Genomic DNA, 17,155 nt, shown 5'->3' with positions numbered 1-17,155 from the left:
AGATGCACAGTAATGGTTTCAGAACACTGATAAAGCATGCAATTTACAAAAAAAAAAAAAAAAGTTTAAGTTTTATTTTAAAGGAAATAAATTACTTTCCAAGTTTGCTTATCTCTCACACGAGGACGATCCTCTTTTTTTTTTTTTTTCCCCCAAACGACTTCTTTTGAGTGTCTCTGGATAATTTAAACTATTATTTCACCTTTTTATGTATGTGCATGTTATGTCTATATGCATACACCACACAAAAAAAGACATCAGTTAATGACATAGGGCAAATTAACATTGAGATATAACAGCATATACTAAAATTCTTAGAATAATAAATATCGTGTCTCACTAAGCCAGAAGTACCAATTATTCAAAATCAGTATTCTGATTTACCTAAATTATTATTTCCTTAATATTAGCACGGAAAATCACTCCTTTTGATACTAAATCTATTCACTACAATATTTAAGCAAATAATATAGCAGAAGAAATTAAAATTTGCTGAGAGAAATGCTTACCAACAGAAATTTATAGTCCAAATTAGTGCTACAAACCACTGTAAAATGCACTCAATTCACATAAAATGCAGCCAGAAGACATGTTTATGTAAAGCTGTAGAAAACAGTATAATACAAAGAGAAAAAAATGAGAGGAAAGCTGATAAGGGGAAGTGTTACCTGGTTTTACGAAAAGCAGATGTTAAACCTAACAGGGAAGGATATTAAAGATTAAGTAGCTGTTGTCAAAAGCAACTCCACAGAAGACGTTCCTTGAAGTTTTGAGGATTTTGTGCTGGTTTACTCAAACTTTGTTATTTTTCTGGTAAAAAAGGGTATCAAATACCATTTCAGCCTAACCAGAGCGTCTGAAAAGCTGAACATTATCTACAAACAGTAGTTACTCTAGCAGAAAGTATGACAGATCTACTTATAAAAATCTGCACTGCTCCAGTTTTCTAGCAACAGGTCTGATCTCAATGAGATAATTCTATCCAAGCTAACAAACTGCCAATAACTAGAAGCTTTTAAAAAAGACAAAAAAAATCTTATCTACATTTCTGAATAAATTCACTGGGATTTAATACAGAACTCATCTAAAAGCAATGAATGCAGAATTGAACTGTGGATGCCTGCTGTAACAGCACGAATTAAACTTATGAATCTCATTCCTCCCCTTCTAAACACTTCATTAGTCCTTTAAAAAGCCCAGATTTTGTTTCCCTGAACTGAGAAATGTAAATTGCTTTTCAGAAGCTATATCTTTTCTCCTAGTCTCCTCATTCTCCCATTTTTCCTATTGCTGATGCTGCCTACAAGAATAATCAAAGTTAGCGGAGATACAGATACTGTATGCATCTGATCAGCTGGAAATCACCGAACCACAGTGATTCTTACCTGTTTTCTAGATTACGTTTTGTGAAGCTACTTTTCAAATTAGTCTTAAAATGATATGCTTAATTACGCCACGTGTTCTCATAACAATCCTCTGCTATTTAGGTGAATTACACAGTAACATTGGTATCTTGAAAATAATTAAAAATAAAATGAAAAATTTATTCATACTTCAATGTAAAGATAAATTTCAGTGGTCTGTATTGTTCAACAGTTTCATCTGTTGACCTGCTCGTTGCCAAAGAGGTCCCACTGGCAAATACGCAACTGATAGTAAATTAAGGGGAGTGCTGATACGGCTGATGACAGTCACTCTAGCTGGAAAGACCTTTATCCTCTTGATGTTTGGGCCAACAGAAACCTCATGACGTTCCCCAGGTGCCAAGGTGGGTTTGCGGTGCAGAATAAGCCCTGGTGTGAGTAGGGACCAGAAGCAGTGGGGATGGGCAAGGGCAGAGCTGCAGCTGGCTTGTCCGGGTGATGGTCCTGCCTCGAGGGGGAGGAACACGAGGGCCTTACAGCCAACATGTCCCTGGGCTTCATAAATACTCATGGGTATTCCAATTACTTAGGTGATTGGGGGGAGGGAGTAATTCAGTCTTTGTTAAACTGCTTTTTAGAAAAATATTATTTACTCTATCAAAGGCTTTCTTTCCTCTCCCACAGTTGGGCCTACGTAGCTTTTAAATATCTTAATATTATCTTGTTTATTTCAGAATTATACTCACATAAAAACTTAGTTCCAACATATATATTTATGTAACATAAACCTCCAAAAGCTCCAAAATAATAAGCATTCAGAAAGGAACTTTGCTGGCTTACTATGAAAGGACAAAGAAAACATTACAGATCACTCAAAGCAGCATTTTTTTCTTCTCTCTCTCTCTTTTTTTTTTTTTCTTTTTTTTTTTTTTTTTTTTTCTTTTTCCCCCAGAAGACCCTGTTGAATCCTTTCTGTGAGAAACTCTGGGAGTTATCAATCTCAGGCTTCTCAGGGATACAGGACATACCACCTGACTCCAGCAGCCAACGTCCACCAAACAGGAGATAGACATATTCAGTTTTTCTTAAAAAGAAACAAAGTTCCCTTTTCTAAGCATATTTTTGGGTGACTGATCTTATTTGAATAGGAAGCATTTCACATATTTTCTCAGGCTAGGTATCCAGAATTAAAACTGTGTAATTAATTACACTGTAAAGCAGGGTGCAGTGTAAGCAGGCAGGAGAGGTGACACCACAGGCAGTGATGACAATGCCACCTCCTGCCAGCCCAGCCACCCTGAGAACTATGAGAACACCTGGCAGCAGGTCTAACACTTACAGATGCTAAAGTAACCAAAATTCTGAGGTGAAGAATCAAAATACAGCAATCGTCGTGTCCTATGTCACAGAAAAGAGCTTCCCCAAAACTCACCTGTCACCACCAACCAAGAGGAGCCGTGAGGACATAACTGCTGCATCTCCTCACCTACAGACTGGTACACCAGTGATGCTGGCCAGACCACCTGGACATATATTTCAGTGCTATGAGCATGCCAGTGTGAGAACAGAAACAGGCAAAATCAGCTTGATTATGGATTATCTAAAAATAGAGCCACCTTTCCCTTCAGAAAGACCTCTCACTGAGTTACCTGCACTAATTTCCTGCAGCTCAACAAGGTCTACCTTTGAGGGGAGAAGCTGGTGCTACAGGGGCACCAGAGGCAGTTGATTACTGGGATGTCTCTCCTAGACTTCACAACATTTAAACCCTTCCAGCTTTCCAGGATCTCCCCCTATCAAAATGGTGAAGGGTTGGATAGTTCTGCCCTGCATCTTGGTTTTCCATTTGAAACTTTACCTTCATAACAGGACAATAGAAACACAAACAAACAAAAAAAAACAAAACTAAAAAACCCAGATCTGAAGCACTTGCAGTATATTCTTATACCACTAATTGTTATTGAGAAAAACTAACAAAACAAACTAGATTAACATTCTAAGGACAAAACCAAATAGTTTACTAGTATTTGCATGTTGCTTTTTTTTTTTTTTTCACCCTAGTAAAACCCAAGCCTTTAGCTGTTTGTAGAAAATGGCTGCCATTGCTTTTTTATAGTAGCACAGTAGAAAGGCTAAAAATTAAATATTAATTCACTGAATATATTTTCAACCAAGTTTGCTGGAGCTTTAAACCCAGCACTTTAAGAAACCGGTGCAGCTAAAGAGTATAGAATTTAACCACAACAATAATGTTACCACGGAGCCTCTTCTCATTCCAAGCATCTTTACTCAATCACTATATTTTTAAAAAATGCAAAAAAGCCCAGAGAGGTAGTTACATGGCTCAAATAATTTAACAACTCAGAAGAAAACTATGCACAAATTCAAACCTATAGAAAGTGAAAATACATTCCTGTCTCCATTCAAATAAAAAAATTGCTTGCAGCAGTTGATTTGAAGCCAAATCCTATCACACTCACGTTAGAAGGACGCTCTTTAAGAGGAAATAAAACGAGGCACTGATCCATTGACTAGCACATCAATCAGGACACACTGATAGAGAATCATTAGTCAAGATTCCCTACTAATAGAAAATGATTAGTAGGCAGCAAATCAGCAGTAATGCCTCTTAAGTTACTGAACCCTCTTTTAGCCAATGTCTAACTCTGAAGCTAGTTTCTCTGCACCTTCTGAAGCTTTTGTGGCATAATTTATTCAAGAATTGACATAGTGCTGCCCTTCTAGATCACAATATAAGCTTGAAAATGAAGTACAGAGAAGTGCGTGGAAATGAAAGTAAAAGGGCAAAGGGGAGCTCTTATTTTATTTGAATGTATTGAGGCACCATTAAAAACCTCGTTTAAATTCACCCAAACCAGAAATTTTCAAGAAAAACACTAACCGTTATTCTTTTGTTTCTGTTTATTAGCTGCAGGCATCTCAGTTCAGGATCTCTCTCAGCAGGATTGTGATTACTTCCATAAAGAATCCATGCTTCGTTTTGATTCTTTCAGTGTACCTGCTATGCCATTAATTCGGGCTCCCAAACGGAGCTGACGATGCGTTTCAGAAAGCCTTGCTAGCAGGTGGCAAAGCGGGATGGACCCAGATTCACTGCAATATCTGTGTGAACTCTGACGGAGCAATGCCCTAAGCAAAATCAGTAGCAGTCTAGAGAACCCTGAATTTCCACAATATAAGGAGAAAGCAGTACAAACAAAAAAAAAAGGTATTGTTTTTAACACTTATTAGCAATGATTTCCAGTTAAAATGGAGCACTTCAGTTACCATCTCCACACTGCGGTGAGCCATTAACCCAAAGAGGCTGAAACAAGAGTTGAGAAGCAGAAGCATCCAAAAAGCAAGCTTTCCATTACCTAGTGTCAGTACAGCAGGGTCAGTACATGGGGTTTGATAGTTTTGAGTTGAGAAAATCAACTACTTTCTGTAGCAAGGGTAGAAAATCCTCTAGGTTTCACATCATGCATGGTGACATTCAGTTTACTTCCTGATGTTCACCTCAGCTTTAATCTGGTTAGAAAGCAGCAGTGGGGTAAATCACTGGGGTTTGAGAGCCTATGCCAGTCTTGACCGGATACAATAGTGAAGGGGGGATAAAGATGCCCTTCCACATAAACATCATCTTTGCTTGAAGAGTTTGACCGCAAAGAGGAACAATTCTGACAAATAAAGACTGCCAAAGCAAGCAGAGTGGGTTTTGAATTATCAGGGCAACATAAAACGACATATCTTAAACAATTTCAGATGTGACCGTTTTTTTTCCCCCTACTTTTTGGGGGGGGTGGGTTTTGGGGTTTTTTTGTTGTTTTTTTTTGGTTTTGGTCACAAAGGAAACACTGGCCTGGATCCTGTTCTCAGCCTGGTAGACACAGGGAATAATTGCAGTAAAATGTGGTGTGGCAGACCTCTGGAAAAGCAGACAAACTCCTGCAGTGTTTACACATTTGGGACAGACATTCTTTTCCCTGTTTAAAGAAGTTAGTTCTTCCACCAGACCTGTCACAAAGCCCTTATTTCATCATGAATCATGCACATTCAGGATGCAAAACCAGGCTCAGAAATGTATGGCACATTGCTGATAAGGATGAGGAGAAAAGAAAAGGTCAAGTCTTTGAAGCAGGTCGGCTAATTCAGCAAATATAAAGCCTGGTTAGGGAACAACGCAGAACTCTATGAATACCCGGGGAACTGCCTCACAGAATCAACAGGTGCTAGATAACCCATCAAACAATATTTTGTTTATTTTTTTTCTCAATAATTTGCTAGTGGAAACAAGTGAGATGATGTTTTCTTTGCTATTTATCTGGCTCCCTTATTTCAGGATTGAATGGTTAGTACCTGGGAGACACAGTATTTGAAAGGCAAAGCTAGCTGAAATTGGTAACAGAGAGACAGGCAGAAGATGCCCTCTGAAGGATGAAAAAGATGTGCTTATGTCTGTGCATTTCACTGTGTAAATACCTACTTTCACCAAAAATAATAGTAGCCAGTTTTGCTGATAAATATCTCTATGTATTTACATGGGATATTTAAACATATCTTTCCATTACCAAGGGCAAACGCACTTCTGGAAACTGTATTGCCTCTGTCTTAGTTCATCACACTAGTTAAGCATATCATAAGAATGGCTTTGACTAACGTCATTAATTTGCCTCTTCTATTCTCAGTGCTTGCATCCCATTTTTTCTCACTACTCCTGTGTACCTCTAAGGACTCCAAAATCTGGAACAGGAATAGAAAAGGAAGGATACCTTCCATGCTGTCACCTCATATCCTTTCTAACTTGAACCCGAGACACAGACTTAAGGTAACAAACATTTAGAGACAGACTTAAACAACAGCTTAGCAACTATTCCAGAAAAAACTCAGTACCATTCATAAACAAACTTTTGTGTAAGAGCAATCCACCTCAAAAATCCTTAAAAAGCAAAAGAATGAGAGAGTGAGGATTTTAACCTCAAATGCTTAACCTGATATTTGGACAGGAGACTGGGCTGCTATTTCTGGTGTCTTAAAGAGCAGTCAGTGGAACATTTTGATATCCAAATTTGGTTTGTCAATGTGTTTAGCCAAATGAACAACTAGTTCTTTGGATCTCATTATTGCATGTCTGGAGACTGTAAATCAGAAGTGATAGTTCAGTTACACTATGAGGAGCCTTGCTGTTAATATTATTGTTTATACAATTCTTAACATTGCTCACGGATACTATAATTAGATTAATTGTAGGCACAAAACATAGCAGCAGTGCAAAAATAAAACCGAAAACTTTCTAAATATTTCCTCCAATATTTCTTTCCCCTGCATTTTGAATTCTATTTGTAACATAGTTATAGTTATTTTGTTCTTAAATATGTTGTGGTGTGTGTCATACCAAAAAGAACATTTGGCTGGAATCTAATTGGAACTAAGACACTCTGCAAGGAGATGAGGATGCTTTCAAGCTGAAAGAAAAGATAACATTTCAAGCTACGTTATCAGGATTTTTGCACAGCTCTAAAATCACCCAAAAGAGACAAAAGTTTATTACAGTTATTTTTTTGAACTTAAGTTTTGTGAAAATCCTCAGCTTACGAAAAAGCATTGGGTTTAATGTATTCAGTAAAAGAGCTCTAGGCTAGTCCTTACGGAAAAACATCAGGAACGACATCCAATGCAGGTCACTGCAAACTTTTAGTTCCTTCTCTGAAGTCAAGCATTTAATAGGTATGTACAGGAACAAAACTTACCATGGACAAGGAAGAGAAGTACATATCATGTTTCAAATGACTGTAAATCATCCAACCGGTAGCCCACTATACCATATGCCGATGAAAGACTTTGCCATAACCATCAAGATCTTCAAAGAAACAAACAAAAAACAAAACACACAAAAGATAATCAGACATTGAAACAGTAAAACCTGAGTGTTCCTTATTTAAAATACAATTTCACTCCTCTTTAAAGCATACTTTTAAAAAGACAGTTAGAAAAGACTTTTGCACATCATTGCCATGCAGCAAGAGCTTCTCTTACAACCACTGCAATGCATTTTGCTCAGATACTTCATTTGAGTACTTTTTGCCGGTTTTTATTGGCTTTTAGCTGGATTTTCAGGATTCAGATTTTTTTTTAAAATTTATCATCATTTAATTATGATAGCTTTATAGATTTAATAGATAATTTAATAGATTTATGCATCAGCATTCTACCCAAAATTTTCAAGCACTACATATATATACTCCTTTTTATTGTTTCTTTTATGCAGGACTTTCCAGTGCACATTGCACCAGTGTGTAACACCCACACACCAAAATTAACGCCCAAGTTGCACACCGGGGAAGAGCACACGTGTGAGCGGGCAGCTGGCTGCCAGTGCAGCCTGGCACACGTGTCAGCAGGCAGCTGACCATGCCAACACCTCTAACAGAAGGACGCTGCTTAACTGGGGTTAGGAGCACACACAGCACAGGGAACACCCATCATCACACCAACCAGCAAGGTATTCCTACCAATTTGTTGGTTCTATACAAAGCTCATTTGAGGATCTGATCTCAAAGTTGTCTTTTTAAACACAGGCGATGGGCAGAAAGGCAAAAGAGGTGGGCGCCAGGCCAAGTGCCTGTAGAGCACTGAGGTAAAAGTCAATGAAGTCTAACTGAATAATATATGATGTCAGCAATTATCAGTAATCTTGTTTTTTCCTTGATAATCCTAAGTGGGGCTTCTCAATTTTTTTTTTTTAATTTTTTTTATTTTTTTATTTTTTTTAGACAACTGTTCTCTCGTGGTTCCTCCAAATTCCTAGAAAATGCAGCAAAAAAACTGAAACACTGGCTCAAACTGAAAATTTGAGAAATTTGTCTTTGGGTGGTTTTTTTTTTAGGTTTTGTTTAGGTGGTTTGGTTTTTTTTGTTTTTTTTTTTTCTTTTCTCAAAGCAAAAAAGAGATGGGAGAGTTCTACCATTTTTGAAACATGCCATTTCAATAGTTTTGTATTCAAGTATCTCCTCTCAAAAGAGTCTTTTTTTATCTCAGTTATATTTAATGTCAAATCTTAAGTTAAAAGAAAGTCAGGACGAAAGTGAAAGCATGATACGAGCATGGTGGTTCCTTTCTCATGAAAGGTTTTAAAGGTGGGGAGTTCCAACCCATGCTTTTCATCAGATAAAGACTGAGATTTCAAAGATCTCTCCGAAGTGACATTTTACATTTTTCATAGAACTGCACAGACCTTAAAAGCTACGCAATTGATTTTCTTTTCACCTTTAATGAGCAAAGCTTAGGTAAAATGAATAAAATTTTCTGACCATTTCCCACAGACTATCTTTGCCTGCATCAATCACACTCTTTTGCCACCTTCTGTTGAAATCCTACATCTAAACTCAGTTAATAGCTTATGTGCAGCTACATGACCCTTGCAAGCCTTTAACCTTTCTGTTCTGCATTTCTTCTCTAAAAACCCATTAGAAATGCTGAATTACAGGCTCAGCCAAGTGATACATGAGTTTATGAAAACTGGATGGGTAGAAAAATGTCATCACACAAATCTGCTACAATCAACTCTTACCCAGGTTAATTTTACAGGGAAAATAAATTCTTAATTGTCTTCAACATTAGAATATTTTATCATGGTGGAGACTTGCATGAAAGTCAAAACAAATATGCTTAGGAAAATGCACTCTACTCAGGTACAATAGTTTTTGATGTGTGTTCTTCTAAATACTTTTGTACTCATTTTCTAATGCCCTTTCGAAGGACAAAAATTACCCATTTTCAAGTATAATCGGGCTTTGTTCAGACAATCTGCAACGTTCAAGAGATCCTACACCAGGCTGCTTGCTACTGCTACAACTCATGTCTCCACTATCAGCGCAAGGGAACAGGAGTGGGGAATTGGTCCAATTCAAAAATAACTTGTAAAATTATTTTTTTTTTAATTAAAAAAAAAAAAAAAGGTAGGTTTGTTTTCCACACTAGGTTCACCACTTGCCTACAAAACCCACAACGCTGGTGTAATGAATGGGGTAGCGCACGTATAGGCACAGAGAGAAGATAAACTGCTTAACCTGCCACTGCTACTACTGAAATGCATGTCAAACTACGCCCTTGTTTTGAAAAATATTTTATCAGTGAAGACAGTATTTAGATTAATACATTAATATTTTAACACCATATTGCAAGTTTACAGCTTTGGTATGTCAATGTATTATGCAGTACAAACTTCTAAAATTTAAGGCTTTTTAAAGACAAAATTAAATTCAAATAAAACGTGAAAAAAATCAGACAGAATTGACATGATATTTGGGATCTTTTACAGGATATTCTCTTTTCTTTTCCCCACAGTCTGCAAGAACAAACATCTTTATGATAAGCTCTTCCAGTAAATTATTTAAAGTGATCGATTTCTTGTTTTATTCAAATTACTTTCTTTTCATCATTTCCAGCTCTGAACTTATGAAAGGGCATCAGTCTGGCCCTGCCAAGACAGTGAGGTGGGTAATCAGATAATTACTTTTTTCCCTACTTGCTCCTTGAACAGGTTTAGACTTCATTAAATTATTTCCTTCCAGGTGAAAAAAAAAAAAAAAAAAACACCAAAAAAAACCACAAACACAAAACCAACCCGGGGGGGAACCACCAAACCAACCACACAGCAAAAAACCCCCACACACACAAAAAACCCCAAACCAACAAAAAAAAACCCCAACAAAAAGTATAGGGAAAAAAAGTTAGAGTTTTAGGGGGGGGGGGTGTTATATATTTAAGGAAACCGTAAGGAGAAAATTTTCCACTCTTCCAGTTCTTTCCTTTAAAAATACAAAATTAATGTGAGAACTCCAAGAGTGTTGTTTTGTTTTGGTTTTTTATATTGGCATATATTCCCCTTTCCACTAAAGCAGGATCTTCCCCAAAATTTTCATAGACTTCCAATATTCTTCTTTGCAGTGTGAGAAGCTGCAGAATGTAGAGTCATCAAGTCATCAGCAGGGCCTGGGCAAGTAACTGCTGCAGTCACATTATAATTTCTGAATAACTACACCTTTATTTAAGTAATTACACTGTCTTAACTCAAGGTAAACTTGTGGTTAAAGCAAATGCACTCTATTTAATATGTCAATAGACTAGTTACATACACATGATCAATCACTGGGTCTCAAATGCAAGAGAATTGACTCACTGCTGCGAAGTGCGAAGTTACGAAAAGGTTTTAGCCGAAGTCCCTGACCGTCACTCGATAATGCAACTGAGGGCTCTGCCTTGCAGGACTAGATTCCCTAGCTGCTCTTAAGGATGCTTTAGTGACCAACTTAAGAAGCTGGAAATGGTGTTTACACATTCTGCTGACTGTCTTAATCCCTCAAGACGATATCTGCAGAGCCAAAACAATACAAGTTTTGGCCTTCCTGTGGTATTTTGACTGCCCATAAAATCAAAAGCCATAAAAATACTTTGATGTTTTCAAATACTTTAAGAATATAAAAGAACAATAAACCTTGCAAGGATTAACATCCTTATATTTTTTTCGAGTACACACAAAACCAAATAAAGTAGTATTCACATTACAGAGGCTTTTTAAGGAAGCTACTAAATATTAGTGAAAGTTACAAAACACCTGAAATGCAAACAACTAAGAATCTGCTCATCGTAGCCAGAGCCTTGATCTTTCCCAGCACTCCAGTGGCACAAGTAGACAGTTAAGAGTTCATTTATGACTTTACTGCTGGACACAAAAATCTGGTTGAAATTACAGTCACACGTACAACTACATGAAAAAGAGTGGCCCCTGTGCATCCCCGTGATACTGGGACCACATATCCCTGCAGCCAGCCCTCACAAGGTCACCAGTGTCCCAGTACGGGCCCAGGGATGGGCACCAGCAACCACCTCCAATATGAAGGGCAGCCTGCTCTGAGAGGTTCTAAGGTCAGTAGGATACAAAAAGACTTGGATGATCTCTGAGGATGAAGTTAAAATTTATCCCGGATTCACACCTCAGAAACGTGGATATGTTTTTAGACTGTATGTCTCTACCATCTCCGAAAAAGCCAGTCTAAAAAATCACAATTTCATGAGGGTCCTGTGCAGAGATACATGTGTCCAGGTGGCACATGAACCAGCAACTGATTTCATTAATTAGAAAAGTTGCTTTGAAGGAAGTGAACATTGTTGACAGTAGTAGTTTGCAATTATTGTTCTCTATCAAAACCTAAGCTGTCATTTAAATAAAGTCAAAGTTGTTTTGTGTTGGTTATTTTTTTCCAAACAAGCAACCTGCACTGAAAGCTAATTAGAAACTACAAGTATTTTGCATATTGCACAGGCGCTGAAAGACTCATTTTGAATTGCTAACTGCAAATGGCTCAGCTTGTACAGACAAAACCCAGAGTCACTTGCACACCCTTTACAGTCAGGTTACACAAGCCTGTCCCAGCCTTGCTCACCTGCAAGGGCAGAGTGGCACATGGTCATTCACTCCATGACTGCCTCTGCTACAATGCGTGCATCCTCAGAGACAAAATACCTATTTACTATTCAATACGTATGTAGTTGTTGGATACCTAACTTTTTGCTCATCAAAGTGTTTCACAGAGGAGAACATTCTGTGTACCTCGAATTCTAAACTCAGTTCTTGATCCTCATTCTTGCTTTTTTTCAATGAGTCAATCCCACAGTTACTACCTGGTACAACGTAACAAAAAGAAAACACGAAACCCCAACGAAAAAGTAGCTGCCAGCTACACATTGTGCAAACCAGCACAGACACACTGTGAATGCATACAAGCGCTAAAGAGCTTTCATGAGAAAACACTCAACGTACAGCTTGTTTTAAATAATTTACTATATTCAGGCTGATTATTATTTATATATATATGTTCAGGGGGTGGGAGGGTGGGGTGTATTTGAATTAAAACCTCCCATTAGGTTTGGTTATGCTAACATTTGCACCAGTGACATGCTAAATGTCAGTTGATTATTATAACACACTGAAGAATAACAATATATTGTTTACAGCAGGAAGAGAAACTGGATGCATTTGTCCCCTTATAATGAACAAAACTGGATCATATCCAAACGGCCAAACATTTTGACCCCTGGCAACTATTGTAACTGTTGTTTTAATCAAACTTTGTTTAATGTTATGAATACGCAATATTTTAAAATTATGGAGTAACATATTATTGCTTGAAACTCTTGTTTGTTTCAACAGTTAGACCTTATAACCACAGTGTCTAATGAGTACTGATAAAGTGCTTTTTAGTCCTTATAAAAACTCTACTAGCCACTGACCTATTTTCAAAGTGTAACCAATTCAACTTACACTTACAACAAAAAAAAATCTACTACTCAGCTGAAGAATACTATTTTCCACTAAAATGCAATTTTCCAAAGAGAAAAAGATGTCAAAAAAAATAAACCTAATGAAGCTGCATTCAGAGCACAGTTAATTAAAAGTGCATCTGGCAGCATGTAGTGTTCAAAAAAAAAAAAAAAATCCCACAAAAACAAACACCAAACCTGAATTTTCACAAATAAGTGGCTCATACTAACTTTTCAAACAACATATTTTCAGTCTCAGGAAGGAAGGACTGTTTACCTGCAATCTCTGAACAGTGAATACTGTTCCTAGTAGAGCAAGTTGAACTGTGAAACATAATTTACACTTCCATCTTTCTTTACTTTTTTCTCTGTAATGAACCCCCACCTTACTAAATCCTCATCCAGTGCTTGCAATGCTGTATGTAAAATTATTTATGATTTTATCATAATTTAAACTAAAAATTCTAGTAACAAATTACCGATGACCAGTGTCAATTTGGTTTGAAATTTAGGTAGGACTCCATGTAGTCACTACATACACAGTGGTATCTGTTTTTTCTTTTGCGTACTTTCAAGGAGTACTTGGGTTAATATTTTGCTCTTGATTTCCCATTCAAACCATGGTCTTCATTTAGGCTATTTATTTCATATCTGCATGAAGCCTTGCAAACCTATGTCCATATTTGTCTGCATACTTATTTTAAGATGCTTGTGGGGAAAAATACCATTTTGCTGCTGTAAAAGAACAGAACAGAGAAATTAACATGTCAGTTTATATTAAGAGGTTCTGCATATCACTTCTTGTATGCACGGAAATAAACTGTGCATTTAATACCATCTGAGTATAATTTTTAAGAGCTGTGTAATATTAAAAAGACTTCCCTCCTAAATCAGTCCATGAACTTCCCTTGTCACTCACTCTCTTCCATTAGCAGGACATCAGGCAAAGAACCAGGGCTAATGCGTTTCCTGCGAGAGCTCTGTTCTGAGCAAATACCTAATGAGGACGTGACGGTCACTCGCTTTCCAGCGCTGTGGTGCACGTCCTTCCTATGATGCAAGATTAACTTTCACGGCAATATACAGACTCTCACAGATTCTTGACCAACAGCCATCAGGAAAACCCGTGCTCTTCCCCTGTCAACTTACCTATTTTTTCTTTTTACACTAGAGGAATAGCGTTAGATTTCTTTTCCACCTTGCATAAAAATGGTTGACCCACCAGAATACTTTTACCATATGAGAAACAGAAAGGAAGTGTCACATGTCAAAATACTACTTCTCAACACATTTAGATTCTCTGAACTGCCGTTGATAGTGCTTGGCAAAGTAAGTGTTTGTATCTTCATATCCTATAAAACAAATAATATTTTGGGGAACTACAGAAGTTCCTGCGCAGTCTGTTGTGCTACACAACAGTTAAAACCAAACCCAACATTTTCTGTACTGTTATTTTATCACCTTTCGCCTGTGTGAGATATGAATAGAGAAGGAGGGCAATGAGTAAAGTAGAACTGATGGTTTGAGCAGATATTCTACCATCTAGCAATAACACTTCAAAAAAACCACAAACAAACAAACAAACAAAAAAAAAAAAAAAAAAAAAAACCACACACAAAAAACCACACACCCAACAACAAACCACCATGCTAAGAACAAAAGAAAATTACTCTTTCTCTAAGAAATCCTTCTCTAAGAATCCTTATCCGGGACTGACTGTGGATGGGGCCTGAGAGCAGAACACGGTTGCCTTGGCCTGCTTACCCTCACACAGCAGCCATGTGGTTGTGCTTAGCATATGCCCGCAGAACTACTCCTTTAATGAACTGGTGTTAATTAACAATAAAACTAAATATGCCAGCCATATCATCACTCGTGGAAAAAATAAATAAAGCTTGAAATATCACCTATATTATATTGTAATAAAACCTGCCTAAGAGAAATGAGGTTGGAACAGCTTCATGGCACCTCTTCCTAAACACACGTCAACACCAGCAATGTGGACGTGGACCCAGGAGCGAGGGGGGTGACAGACTGCTTTTACCTCCTCAGAAAGGTCATTCGCCCTCCTTATCACTGGTAGGCAGGACATGCAACTTGGTGCAGCAAATACGCACCGAACACGCTTATTAGGATTAAAAATAAAAAAAAAACAATCCAGGTTTTTTGGGAGTAATGATAAAATTTAAGATGTAGAGAAAAGAAAGCAGCCATTTCGGAGTCTGTGGATTTCAGGATGAAGTCCCACTATACAAGGTAATTAAAGCAGTCAGTAGCTGGCCATTATGCAGTGCACAGACTGATGTTAATCATGACCTTATAAATAAAACTGTTCAACTGTCTTTCCATTCATGGCCTTCATATTAGTTGTGCAGGTTGTCTTCACCTAGCAACTTCTGATGCTACGTGTCTGTCTGGTGTTCATTAGTTCCGATTCCCTTATGGTCATATACTTGGGTGCTCTAAAGCCTTCCTCTGGGCCCCCTGATCTCACTTGGTGTTTTCTTCTACATATGTAGGTGTGAAATGCTAATTCCTAACCCCCGCCCCCAACCTCCCAAAAAATACAATGAGAAGGAAAGAAAAGTTGCACTTCAGAATGGAAAATAACTCATCTGCGTCACTGAAACTCAAGAAAACGCAGTAGGGGTGGCATAAGAAAGCAGCTTATTGCAAAACAGAAAAATTTGAGGACTACTGACAAGACAAACTCCCCTGGTATTTTTCCTTTCCAAAACACAGAAGATAGTCAAATATGTTCCCAAAACTTCACATCCTGCTCTGCTGACTGACAATAAAACAGGTACTAAGCTCTCAAGTCTGGGCATTGGTGCTGTTTTCTGCTGAGCCATACCAGCAGGTAAAGCACAGCCAGCATTGATGCACTTACAGTGGTAGAGTCAAGCATCAGCCAAAACCCCTCAGGGAACCTTACAGGCAGAGAGAGGTCCACACTAGAAACATACGGGCACTTCTCAAAGGATGCAGAAGACAGCACCAGAAAAAATATTTTTTAAAACACGATTGGAAAGAGCTTGAAAAGTGTCAATGCTCTACCTCACCCACCTTGTACCTGGATGAGTTACTGAACATTTGAAGTGTTGCTTTACCCTGAATCTTGCTAGTGATGCTCTAAGTGATTCACAGACTGCCTGTTTGCAGTGGCAGGTTTGGGGAGAGTAAAGGTTAGAACCTCAAATCAGGAATTATAGGAACCAGGAAAATTACTCTCTGCCTCTTGGGGAAAGGAGTCAGTTGGCCCATTTGTCAGAGCTTTTTCCTCTGAGGGGCCAAAAAACTAATGGAGATACCAGAGGCATAGTCAGCAAATTGCAAGAAGAATTGTATTGGAGGTAGCATCCTAGAAGTAGGAGGAAAATCACAAAAGAGGGGAAGAAAGTAGAGTTAGAAAGTTTCATTACATTTATTTTTCTGTAAAAAAAACCTGTATAGCAAGATCTCTAAGTAACAAGTAATTTTGCTATAATGAATAAGACGAACAATGTTCAGAAGGCTTTGAGGTAACAGAATATTCAGTTCACAATATATGCAGCTCTTTAAATTGTGAAGCAAATTAGTTCAGCAGATGTCTTCTGTTATTACAGCATAAGTACATATTGTACAAACCCCAGAGAGCCAAGTTATATTACTGATTTTTATACAGGTGATAAACCTCAACGTTTAAAAACCTATTTTTACTACTGTTTTAGTATAATTCTTACTGTAACTTAACCCTAGGCAACAAAAAAAGAGGAGGAAAAAACTCCCAGCTCAGCAACCTTTTCCCTCAAAATTAACACTGCTTCCCTGACCAAGATGTCAGCCAAATCTGAATATTCTTTCTCTATATTACTCCTGCTCTGTGCTATTATAGTGCTTAGGAAGGTTCTTTTGGGGGGGGGGGGAAATAAAAAGAGACAGGCACTCTTTGTTTATATCTTATTAACAGAAAAAATAAGATAAAGAATTCTGATACTACAAGGATGTACTGTACTTTGCTATGTGGTAGCTTTATTGGTAATAATTATGTTACACACAAAAATCATTAAAGAGAGATTAAAGGCTTATGCTAAACCTATAAAAACTATGAGCTAAAGGCTAACCATCAGATATTAGAAAAGCTTCCAAAAGGCAAGCAAGGACAAGCTATACACGGAGGGATAATCACTTCATAAACTTCAAGTAGATGTCTGAAGAACCGTATCATTCTTCTTGTGCTTCATTAGAATAGGAATTAGACATACAAATGGAAAGAGAAATCATAGTTTTCAGTCCTGATAAACTTCTGTAAAACACCTTCCTCTGCTTTATCCTGTACCTTTTCTGTAGATGAAGCAAGTACAAATGCTTGTCTGTAAGAGACAGCAATATAAGTACAGTCAGAACAAAATAACTCCTGTACCTCTCTTCTCAGTGGGTAACTTTGCTAATTCAACCAGTTGGTAGGCTTCTATGCCAAAGGACCTTTT

The 17,155-nt window shown here is 37.6% G+C and overlaps 1 protein-coding gene across 10 annotated transcripts in view; it reads right to left on the bottom strand.

The window, feature by feature from the left end:
• Positions 1-17,155, bottom strand: part of CHRM3 (cholinergic receptor muscarinic 3) — a 379,451-nt gene that overhangs the window by 188,631 nt on the left and 173,665 nt on the right. For 8 of the 10 annotated variants that reach the window (XM_080389750.1, XM_080389756.1, XM_080389744.1 and 5 more), the window contains one exon: positions 7,115-7,224. The exons of the other annotated variants lie outside the window; for them this stretch is intronic. The gene's annotated coding sequence lies outside the window, so the exon portion shown is untranslated. The remainder of the gene's footprint in view (positions 1-7,114; positions 7,225-17,155) is intronic. 10 annotated transcript variants of the gene reach the window in all.

The sequence above is a fragment of the Falco punctatus genome (assembly GCF_963210335.1).
Source record: "Falco punctatus genome assembly, chromosome: 5".
Lineage (NCBI taxonomy): Eukaryota > Metazoa > Chordata > Aves > Falconiformes > Falconidae > Falco > Falco punctatus.
The sequence above is the reverse complement of the archived record's forward strand: the minus strand, read 5'-3'. Positions and strand labels throughout refer to the sequence as shown.